We start from the raw sequence: 12,673 nt of genomic DNA, 5'->3' as shown, positions 1-12,673 counted from the left end.
AAAAATGGGGTGTCTACAACGAGATTACAGCAATAAGGAGGAAAAATGAAGAACTCAGACAAATATTGGGTAAGGGGATTGAAACATAAGGATATCTAGTAGGGGATGAGAGACAGGGACCTTCACCCCTGCAATAGAACGAACTAAGGGTAAGCGCAAGGTGAACTCGGAAGCTATCAAAGCATAGTATGGAAGCTTAGAAGCTCGGAACCCAATGAAAAGAGGAGAGGTAGAAAAAATGCTACGGAGGAGAGATAAGAAACTCATTCGTGGAAGAGATACAGGACAGTAAGCTCATAATGCAATTTGAGAACATAGGGGGACGCCATTTTCAATAACTATAATGGGATCCGACACCTGAGGGTATTCCATCATCCAAAGTTCGAAGTATACGACAGAACAAGGGATCCTATGGATCATATTTTCCACTATAGGAGTTAGATGGTCTTGTACTAGAATGACAATCTATTAATCTACAAGTTCTTCCCATAAACTATAAGGTTATGAGCTATGTCGTGGTTTCAGGGACTACCTACAGGATCAATAATGAATTTCTCCGAGCTAGAAGAAGCATTCGTCGGACAATTCATTCACTTACGGAAGAGGAAAGTTGGATTAAATACGTTCTTCCATTTGCGATAGGAGGTCGAAGAGAGTATCCGATCTTTCATGACTCATTTTCAGACAAAGACATTAGCCGTGGAAATCTGGATGAGGCAACCACATGTGCAACTTATATAGCAGCAATTGTCCTTGGAACTCGGTTACATGAATCGCTGATCAAGTCTAACTTTTCACGAGTTGAAGACCTTTACACAAAAAATGGAGATGTATATCTTAGTGGAGGAATCACTGAAAAACAGGGGCAATAGCATAGTCAGTTATCATTAGTATGGCAGATCTTGAAGCCCCAAAGTTGCAGCTAAACTGAGGAATGGGGATGGTAGGAAAAGATGTTGGGAACTAAAAGAGTGATCTAGATGGAAAAGAAGGTGGGTATACACGCTACTCAACAAGAAGTTGTATGTGATATTGAGGCATATTCCAATGACCCGAGTTTTGTACAATCACCTTATGATTACCGAGGAAAACCAAGGAAGCCATATTGCAAATATCACAAAACGGAAGATCATCCGACCGAAGATTGCTATAAGTTATAGTATATCATCCAGGATATGATTGAAGATGGAAAACTCAAAAGGTACGTAACCATTACAACCAGAGACACACAAAGAGATCGGAGAGGTGAAGGTCAGGCTGCATCCTCAATCTTTTAGGAGAAAGAGGCAATAAGAACATGAAGAGCATAGGGCAGTGCATACTATTTGAAAGTGCCCTCGATCTGCGGGGTGCGCGGATCCGCTTTTGACCTTGAGGTTTGGGAGTCGCCACCTAGTTATTACGGTCTAGGAACCGATTAATGACTCTAAATAGATAAAGGACTAATCTAGAACAGAAAAAAATTGAATTCGGGGATCATGTTACGGGGTTGGAAGGTGTTAGGCACCAACCCCGCCCGGCCAAAGCCGGTTTCTACTAACTTCCCAAATAAATTACATTGCTAAAAACCTAGATAATAATAAATAAATAAATAAAATTATACCTTTCCGATAGCAAAGACTTTGTTCCATCAGATTCAACAGAAAATTGCTCCTTGTACCGTACTCCTTGCTTCGTTCTGTCTTCGGATTTGATTTCGGATCTCCGAGGCAAGGTATCTTCTTATTTTTGGATCTGGAGTCTTTGAGTTTGTTAAGGATTTTGAAGCGTTTTTTGAAGGGCTTTTGGGTGTTCTTTAGGCTAAAATCGAAGGAGGGATGTTAGGTAAGGAGTTGGGGCTCCAAAACTAGGGTTTATGGGAGGCTAGGGGGCTTTTAGACCTACTTCTCTTAGGGTTTATGATTTGATATGAAAATAGGGTGTGAGTACCTCTATTTATAAATTTTTTTAGAGGTTGATTTTGATAGAGTTAGTGTTTAATTAGAGTTGTGTTTTAGTTAAAATTATTTTAGGTAGAGTTGTGTTTTAATTAGAATTATTTTAGGTGGAGTTGTGTTTTAGTTAGAACTCTATTAGATTGAGTTATTATTTAATTAGAACTCTATTATGATTTTGACTTTTGGTTTTATTTGATTGACTTTTAATATTTTGACTTTAGTCTTAATTGATTGACTTTTAATATCTTGGCTTTAGTCTTGCTTAATTGACTTTAATTTTGACTTTAATCTTACTTGATTGACTTTTATATCTTGACTTTAGTCTTGCTTGATTGACTTTAAATTTTTGGAACACCCCCTCCATTATTTATTTAATTCTTTGGACCCCCAAATGGAGGGGTCCTTAAAGAAATATCTCACGAACCCTCAACAATTTTCCATGAGAGCCCGATTGATCGATTTTTTTAGTTCAAAATTTTAAATTAATTTCATTAATGTTTAACTTTAATTATTTAATATTTTATTTATTAATTTCGAATTTTTTAATTATGAAAATTGTGAAATTATCGTTTTGCCCCCAATGAGGACTTTTCACGTTTTAAGTCGATTTTTAATGTTTTAGGATGTTTTAGAATCAATTTTTCGTAAGGAATTCAATGGAAATATTAGTTTGTGTCATTTATGAAATTTTTTGTGTGAAATGGTCATGATCTTTATGAGGGGTATTTTCATAATTTTGTCAAATTCTGTGAAAATTGGTGAAATGATTTATTTGATTCTGATTTGTTGTTTTATGTGTTTGAATGAGTTTTTCTAAGCGTAATGTAGGTTCTAGGGTTGTTTTGATGTTAGGGGTATTTTGATAATTTGGTCAATTTTTTATGATTTTTATCGTGAAGCTTCTTTTTGGTTTGCAAGATGATGATTTCTATGTTTCTGGAGTTATATTTTCCTAGCGTAGCGTGATTTCTAAGATTTTGTCAGTTCGAGATACCTCATCCGGATTTCTGAAACACATCTGATAACAAAATAAAACAATGGAATACACATCCATCATTGGGAATCATTGTAATCGGGTTGAGGAGTTGATTAATCAGGCGAGTACAAAAATGGGGTGTCTACAGATGCCTGTCTTTGGCAGAGGGTTGAAGTAAACTAGATAGCAAATCTATTTTGGTAGATAGTGCGATATCTGAATGTCAAAGCTAGTGACAGTTCATTTTACAGCCTGATTTAGCAATTCGTCGAGGCGTTCGGATCCTTGAAGGTAAAGCTCTCCCCGAACTAAAAAGTTGTCGGGTCCTTGAGCGAGAGCTCTCACTGACAGTGTCAGATCCTTGAATTTTAGAAAATTCTCCTTGACTAATGAAAAAAATGTGCAAGTATGTGCACTGTGTGAAACTGAGTAAAACAAAACTCGAGAAAATTTGAATGAGATTTGAGACAAATCTGAGCAAAAGTTGGGAGAAAGTTGAATGTCCTACTATACCTACTCTAAGTGAAAGAGTAATGAATTTATATTTTTTTTGAGAGTGCTACTCTACCTGCCCAGGGTGAAAGAGTAATGAACTAATTTTTTTAGGAAGTTCTACTCTACCTACTCGGAGTGAAAGAGTAATGAACTAATTTTTTTGGGAGTCCTACTCTACCTACCCAGGATGAAAGAGTAATGAACTAATTTTTTTGGGAAGTTCTACTCTACCTACTTCAAAGTGAAAGAGTAATGAACTAAGCCTTTTGAGAGTCCTACTCTACCTGCCCAGGGTGAAAGAGTAATGAACTAATTTTTTTGGGAAGTTTTACTCTACCTACTCGGAGTGAAAGAGTAATAAACTAATTTTTTGGGAGTCCTACTCTACCTGCGCAGGGTGAAAGAGTAATGAACTAATTTTTTTGGAAGTTCTACTCTACCTACTCGGAGTGAAAGAGTAATGAACTAATTTTTTGGGAGTCCTACTCTACCTGCCCAGGGTGAAAGAGTAATGAACTAATTTTTTTTTTTGGGAAGCTCTACTCTACATACTCGGAGTGAAAAAGTAATGAACTAATTTTTTGGGAGTCCTACTCTACCTGCCTAGGTTGAAAGAGTAATGAACTAATTTTTTTTTTGGGAAAGTTCTGCTCTACCTACTCTGAGTGAAAGAGTAATGAACTAATTATTTTGGGAAGTTCTACTCTACCTACTTGGAGTGAAAGAGTAATGAACTAATTTTTTTCTTTTTTAGGAAGTTCTATTCTACCTGCCCAGGGTGCAAGAATAATGAACTAAGCTTTGAGGGAACAAACGGGGGATTAACCTCGCATTTGATTTTTTCTTTTGAAAAAAAACAAAGAGTTGGATTTTATGAAGGTCCGGTCAACATTTTAACTCTCTTTGAATCTGAGGAGTTTTCAAAACTGCTATCAAGAGGGTAACCTTTTAATTCAAAGTTAACCTTATCCTTTGGGATTGAAATTGACCAGGCATCAGAACAAAAATGCCCATAGTTTAACAAGGAACATTGCACTGGGGATACTTGAACATAATTTAAAAATAAATGCCCCTAGTGTAAGGGGGGAAACTATACTCTTTAGAAAAAGGAAGTGCCCTTGTTATGAAAGTTTGAAATCCTTAATTACCGCAAGCGCAATAAAGGTTTAACTTTTAATTTTGACCTTTTATATTGAAGATTTTGAGTCAGGCTCAAAGAAATTGAAACCAAATATTTTTTTTCTGAAATTCATCATAGAATTTGTTCTTTCTCCCCATCGGTTCGCTTAGGGACATGAAACTCTTCAGATCAATCATAGATGAGATACTTGTATCCACTGAGTCTATATTTGGTTCAAACTAGATATTGAAACTTGATCATTCGAATTTCTAATATTTCAGCACGGGCTACCTTTTCAGCTTCTCAACTCAACGGAGATTTTCTTTTATTTTTTGATAGCTCTAAGTTTTGCCTAGATTGCCTATTCAGGTTTTCAATCGAGCATGCTCTAGCTTTTGCCTAGATCGCCTTTTTAGGTTTTCGATATAGCGAGCTTACAATTTTGTCTTTTTTTCTTGCTTTGATTGTTGCCAAGGTCATCCTTTCAGATTTTTAACCTCGTGAGCTTGCCTTAATTTTTGCCTAAGTTGCCCTTTTGGGTTTTCAACCTAGCAGGCTCTTTTTTTTTTCTTCCTATCTGAACTTCTGGAGTTGTTGTCTGATCATGCTTGACTTTTCGCACGGTACTTAAGAGGACTTTCATGGGTAAGCTTAGGACTGGGTATAAAAAGAAAGGAATCTTGAGGCTCAAAAACCAAAATGCCCCTTGTGTGGCATTTCCTTTTAAATTATTTTCTTTTTCCTTGAATTTTCTTCCCCACTTTGACAATTTTTTCTTTTGAATTTTTTTCTTTTTAGATTTTTTCTTTGTCGGGGAATCTATTTTTATTTTTTTGATGTGGTCGGGCCTGAAGTAACTTTTCAGGTTGCCTACGTACCCCAGAATTTTGGGATCAAACCAAAACGTAGTTCGAATCTTCCCTTCCCTAGGTTAGGTGATCAGGCTGAGAAAGAAGAAGGCATAATTTTTTTCTTTTTGAAAAGGCTGTGAAAGGGTTGAGAAAAGATATATTGAACTGGGTAACTGGGTAATATGAGGATTGATTCGGCCAAAGATGGCCTCCTTAAATGTAGTACCGTTGACTTGGTCAAGGTTGGTTGGTTTTGGTAATTCGATTCCATCATGATCTTGAAGTCTGACAGCTTTTCCTGGTAATATTTTCTTGACGATGAACGGACCTCCCCAATTTGGTTTGAACTACCCTCTAGTATCAAAGATAGGTGCCCGATTATCTTTGAGTACTAAATCCCCGACTTGTAAGTGACGGGCCTTGATCTTTTTGTCAAATGTGAGAGTGACTTTTCTTTGATAGGCCTACACGTGGTACAAAGCTTTTAGTCATTTTATTCAATTTTAATTCTTCATACCGATAATAGACCCAGTCTATTTATAAAAGTTGACTTTCCATCAAGACTTTGAGATATGGGATTTCCATTTCAACCGGTAAGATTACTACCATATCATATACTAGATAGTAGGGAGTGACTCCAGTGGAAGACTGTATCGAAGTACGATATGCCCAAAGTATGAATGACAGCTTTTCTGACCAATCTTGGTGCGATTGACACATTTTTTTGATGATTATCTTGAGACTCTTACTAGCTGTTTCAATCGTTCTATTAATCTGAGGATGATAGGGGGATGATTTGTGATGTCGGATCTTGAACTTTGAACACGGAATAATGACCTAAGCTTTGAAGTACGACCCATTATCAGCTCAAAATGTACCTCCATTTCGACTGATAACATGTGCTTAAATGAACTTTTCAACTCGAGATGTAGTGAGGATAGTGCTAATATATTTTCTAACATCTTCTTTGATTCCATCGATATTAATGAGTATGTATTCCGTGTTGAACAACACTCCAAATTTAACCGACATATCCTCATAGGACTATGTAAGCAAGTCTTTCGAATTTTCTGAATAAATTTATCATCTCTTTGTGCTCCTCTGGGGATAAGTTAGTTCCAATCTGAATTTCTTGAGAATTATTTTTGTTCCGAGGTCAATGACCTTTAGTTCCTCGAGCAAGACATTTATCTTCTCATTCAAGAGAGGGTTCCTTATTAGAGGAATTTCTCTTTAAAGCCAGTTATTAGTTAACTCGTTAATACGCTCAAGGTATTCAAAAATTTTCTTTATTCAATTAAATTTAGATGGGGCGACTGACACCATTGCAGACTCGACAAACTAACTTGACTAAAACAAAATAAGGAAAAAGACAAACTTAATTACTGAATTGATAAAAAGAACTGGACTCAAGACTCATAAACAACTAAAGACAATTACCCACAACGGGCTTGATTACAGACTGAGAACTCGAGAAACTATTTTCAAGCGGTTGGACTGAGTCTTTTTCTTCAGATTCTTTACATTCTTCAGACTTACTTCTTCTCTCATAGCCAAGACTGCATTTGGTGGTGAAAACCTCATGAGGGACCGTCACTCTGGTAAGATGGGGGCTAGGAGATTTATGATTGACTGATCGGATGAGAAAGATTGGGTCAAACGAGAGTTGAGTATTGGATACCATGTTCAAAGTCTGAGGAGGTTGGTAAATAGGTAGAGGGTTGGTAGTAACATTTGACTGCTCAGGGGCAGGGATAGTAACTTTTTTGGCGTCAATAAGGTCTTGAACTGTATGACGAAGAGTAACGCAACGATCAGTAAGATGACCGGAATTTTGGTGAAACTCACAAAATAGGTTGGGATTGTGAGAAGTGGGGAGTGGATTTGGTAAAGGTTGATGTTGGAGAGGTGCAATGAGCCCTTTACTTAATAGTTTTTGAAAGACAAAGCTCAAAGGCATACCAAGATTGGTGAATTTTCTACGTGGTCGAGGTTGACTAGGGTTTACTTGGTTACTAGGCAAGATAGTAGATTGGACGGGTGTAGTAGACGTATTGGCTACATAGGCGTGATCAACGCTAGACTTGGAATTGGTTAAAGGCTTTTTGAACTTGTTGTCCGAAGGATTTGAAAGGATTCTGGAAGCGAAAGCATCTTCCAATTGACTACCAGCTTGCAATAGAGACTCGAATGTAGGAAGGTATTGGGAAACTAGATGTCGGGTATACCCTTACGAAAGGTTTTTTAAGATAATAACCAATTATTCTTTCTCTGAAGGTCTATCCCACATTTGTGCAGCCTTGGCCCTTCAACTATCGATGAAGTCAGTAAATGTTTCCCCATTCTTCTGTTTAGTTGACTCCAAGTCCTTTATTCAAATTTCAATTTCGGTACCGTATTTGTATTGATGCTAGAAAATCTTTGACATATTCTCCCATGTACGTACTGTAGTCAGATCTTGAGACATCAGCCATCGTAGAGCTGATCCTGACAGAGTTCGCTGAAATAGTAATGTCATATGTTCGTCGCTAAGCCCCATAGTGCGCATGTTAGTGACATATACTTTGAGATGCGTTTTTGCACAACCTACCCCACTGAACTTGTCCATTTCAGGCATTATAAACTTTTCTGGCAAATGGATTCTAGGGATACGGTTCAGAGCTTCGATGCCTGCTGCAATTTCATCAATACCCTTTATACTCTTCATAGCTGACTCCAATTGAGACATTCTATTAGATAACATCGGATTTTCATCAACATACTCTTCGTCTCTGTCGAGCTCGAAAACTTCACATGGACATTTCTCTTCAACCTTTTTTCCCTTTGGGTCATCTAGGGGAATTCCCGTCGATTCCGAGGTCTGTTCTAACATTTCCACTTTGCCTTTTATATTGCTGATATCATTGGCAAAGGCTGCCAAGATCTTACGGATCTCTGTGAGCTCAGATTCTGAAGCCATCTCTACTTGTTGACTTGGTACTGTGGTTCTTTCTAACCGACTGGACTTACGACTCCAACTAGGAAGTGGACGCTTGAGTTTGGGTGCAATGATAATCCTGAAAACCCCATCAAAGGTGGATTACTAGTTACAGACCCTAGACTTTTAATAAATAGAGGTTTCTCTTGATAGCATGGGTTAAGTTAACCCCTAGATTCAAAATATCTAATCAATGAAATATTTCAATCAAGAAATATTACATGAATATGATTTACTGATTTTGTTAAGTATGAAATATTCAGTCCATTTAATTAAACTGGCTAATGCAAGGTGATTGGGACCATGTTCCCATTTGAGTTTGGGTCGGTTCGACCCAATGGATTTGAATATTTCACTTGCATCACTTCATCTAATATTTTTAAGTCAATTAGTTCAACCGATCTATATACTGATCCATAAGATCCATTTACCAATTTACCTAATTGGTTTAACTTGATATTGACCAGTATGTTTCACCAATTAAGTTTATTGGGTTGGACCGATATTGCGGGTTTGATTGGAGCGGTGTGGACCGGTCTACCCACTTACCTTTTGGTTGGGTTAAATAGAGTAACCTGGGAACACCAACGATAAGTTCGAGTCGTGACCTACAGGGAAGGTTTCTAACTCTAGGTTTACTACATGCAATGCATTTTTATCTGGCCACCCTTGCCCAAACACACCTATATACCTTTCAATACGTGGTGACTTGATTTGATATATCGTATAGGTGATAATCTAAAACCTCAATTCACTTCTCTGAAGTAAAAAACAGCCAGTTTGATCTCCAGTTGAGAGGTGACGCACAATGCTGAGCAAGGGCCCACTTAAATATCTCTCGTCTAGAATAGACGTAGTCTATCCCCCTCGTACAGTAGGATACAGCGGGGTAAGATCTTGCTTAGGCACCGGTTTTGACCAAGAAGTACAATTGATATACTTAGATTATCTTTTATACCTACGGGTATGAGTCAAGAGTTGTAGCTTTCATAAATGATTTGGCATCCCACAAGGGGACCGACCACGTACTAGTATTACGTTGGCAATCGGGACATGTGACTGTGTGGCTTACAATAGGTCAAAGGCTCAGGTCGCTCCAGCCTGGGTGCATCAATATATCTCTCAGAATCACCTGATCAGACGGTATTGATACCCCAGTTTGATATACCCTAAGGTACGTGACTGGAGTTGTGGTTTTCATGAATGACGTCGCATCTCCGAAGAGACTGGGCCACGCACTAGTGCCACGTTGGCTAAATGGGATGTGTAAGTGAGTAAAACAGTAAACGTGCATGTGGTGTGTGCAAAACAGGGTGGGGTATGCTCGGGGCTTTTTCAAACACATGGGTCCATGAGTCCATATCAAACCAATCAACATTGATATCATAGAGATAATAATCAGGATAATGCACAAATCCATCATACCAGGACCAAAATAAACCCATCAAACATATACTCCAATCGATATCATAACACGTTAAATAGGCAATCAATCATGAAGACTGGCAATTAGATTTGATTGTTGAAGCAAACATGTAATTTAGTCCGAATATATATTTGCTATTTTTATACAGTCCAATCAAGGGTTATTTTGGGTGACCCTAAATAAATTGAGATTTCACCGAACACTGAATTGAGGATAGAATGATCATTATAAGGATTGATGTACTTTTTTTTTTTTTTAAACAAATTGATTTTTTTTTTGCCACGTGGAGAGGTCCACAATAAATTACCTAAGAAACTTTGGGATAAGAAATTGGCTAGCTTGACTAATCCAATAAGATTTCAAAATTACTAAAGGTCATTATGCCACGTGGTTCATCATGTGGGCAATCCAATATCACAACCTTATAGATTTCGATGGAAAAGTTTAGATCCGAAAATAAAATTCACATTACTTTTTAAAAAAAAAACTTTGATCCAAAGAACGGCCATGAAATCAAATTTAAAAATGAAAATCAATTTTTAAGAATTTCTTTGAAAATATATATATATATATATATATTTAAAAATTCTTAGAATTTCATTCGCCATAAACACATGGCATTGGATCATTTTTTCGGGTGCCACGTGACAAAGTCAATGACTCTTAGTAAGAAAGTAAATCTTACTTAGTAAGACTAGCCCCACTCTTGGGGTCTTTTCAAATTAAAAAATAAATAAATAAATAAATAAATTTATAAAACAGTGAGTTTATGTGAAACAAGTATGCCAAAATATAAATTTTAAAATAAGACAAGGTGGGACCCGACATTATTGGTAAAATAAAAACTTTTCTTTTTTAACTTGCTGCCAGCACACACATTAAAAAAATCCCATACCCTTCCTTCTTCTACAAGTTCTTTGATGGTGTCATGATGGTCACTTCCAACCTCAGGTGGTGAAAGCTTGCCCAATAAATAATATTGAGAACATCAGGGATGACCATCCTCTTAGTTTTGTTATAAGGTGGGACCTGAGTCAGTGCTATTGACTTGCATACCTCTCAACACCCGCAAGATGGATCGAGGAACAAGTTGAGAATGTCTAGATAGAAAACGACAGATGCCCATATGTACTCGTCATATGTGAAGCGCTTAATCAGGTTGTCTGTGTTGTAAACAAGATTAGCTGAGAAAATCAAGGCACCAAAAAACACCAAAAGATGGCAACTGACGTGGGTCCGAGTGGGAAAAACATCTGAATAAAACTAGTAAGGATGAGAATAAGGAGATTGATAAACAAGATAGGTCCAAGATAGCTAAAGTCTTTGCCCTTCTTTGAAGCCCAGAAAGTGTATCCAGTCAGGGAAAAGACCACGGCTGATGTTAGAATCAATGCTTCAAGTACTATTATTTGGTGTTTGCACAAGCAACGCCAACAGTAACGCTCAAGCATGCAGTGAAGAGTCCAAGTAATATGAAGTTCGATGGATGTTTTTGATGATAAATATACAATGGCTACATCAAAATCAAGGGCAAGATCGCAAAGAGCACCAAGAGTTCAGAGTTTCCCCTGAAAAGATTGTTGAGAGGAGATTACAAGATCGTCGCAAAGGAGATGATTGTCGTGAGAAGGATCTGGGTAGAGAGGATACCGTACACCTTCCTAATAAAACCCCATCGAAGCTCGTTCTCTCCATAACTCAAAGCCTGGGTACAGAGTCCCATCCTCTAAGTCTCCTTTGCTTACACTCGTGAATCCGCACATCTTCTTTTTCTTTCTCTCAATTTAACAACCCAGAACGTTCAACAGTATTCCCACAATTCGATTAAAAGGGAAGATTGAAAGAGTGGGTTTGAGTTCGTTGATTCAAACCGAAAAAACTAACGCAGATTTTTTTTTTAACTCAAAGATTTTGTTTTTTATTTTCACTCTCCTTTTAAAACAATTTTTTTTTTATGATTGAGAACCCACCCTTTCACCTTGAATCAAGGATTTATATTGATCTGAACAAACACACTATGCGATTTTCTTCGACGAAAGAAAGGGCGATTCTCATTTAAAATCGTCCTAGATCGAATAGATTTCAAAGGGCTGCTAAATCTTTCAAAGAAAACGAAGAGAGGAGAGAGAGAGAGAGAGAGAGAGAGATATGGAGAGAGACGTTCTCTCTCTTTCTTTGCTGTTTTCTTTGTTAAAACCCATTTGGGGGAGAAGATAATAAAAAAAATAAAAAAGATCTAACAGCACACCACTTTTAAGGGTTCGGCAATTAAAAACAAGTTTCTATTAGGGGCACACCACCCTGAAAAACATGGGTTGCCATCGGCAGAAACTCAAAAACAAACCACCTTCTTTTCCTTTATTATTTCTTTTACTTGCTTGCTGTCACACGCACACATGCCATAAAAAAAAATTCTTTTTAAAAAAAAATGTATTACTGCCAAAAATAGTTTGACACCCCTAAATTTTTTTTTCAAAATACAACTCGACACTCGAAGAAAGAAAAATAAATAAATAAAATAATGAAAACTTTGAAAATGAAAGTACTATCGCCAAAAGATAGATCGGCGTAAAAAAATAAAAAAAAATAAAACATTTTTTTTAAATTTAAATATAAACTTTGTGATCCAACAACCGTTCCATCTTGAAATCTCACATTATTTAGGGTCGCCTAAATGAACTTTGATTAAATCACGAGGATAATATTTCAAATCAAAGTGCTCAAAATCAAATCAAATGATGTTAATAGAGGCTAATACAAGATATCCCAAATAAAAATGGGCTATCAACGATTCTCATTTTCATATCTTTAACCTCCTGATATCATCTATTATTTAGGGTCATCCCAAATAACCCTAAATCAAATAATATTCCACAATAACATGCTCAAAA

The 12,673-nt window shown here is 36.9% G+C and overlaps 1 pseudogene; it reads right to left on the bottom strand.

Annotated features, from left to right (window-relative positions):
• Positions 1–10,729: 10,729 nt before the first annotated feature.
• LOC147396378 (BI1-like protein pseudogene) lies at positions 10,730–11,690 on the bottom strand (annotated as a pseudogene).
• Between the last annotated feature and the right edge of the window lie 983 nt (positions 11,691–12,673).

This window comes from Akebia trifoliata, chromosome 8, assembly GCF_017979445.1.
Source record: "Akebia trifoliata isolate Shusen 1 chromosome 8, ASM1797944v1, whole genome shotgun sequence".
Lineage (NCBI taxonomy): Eukaryota > Viridiplantae > Streptophyta > Magnoliopsida > Ranunculales > Lardizabalaceae > Akebia > Akebia trifoliata.
This window is presented reverse-complemented; position numbering and strand designations above follow the sequence as displayed.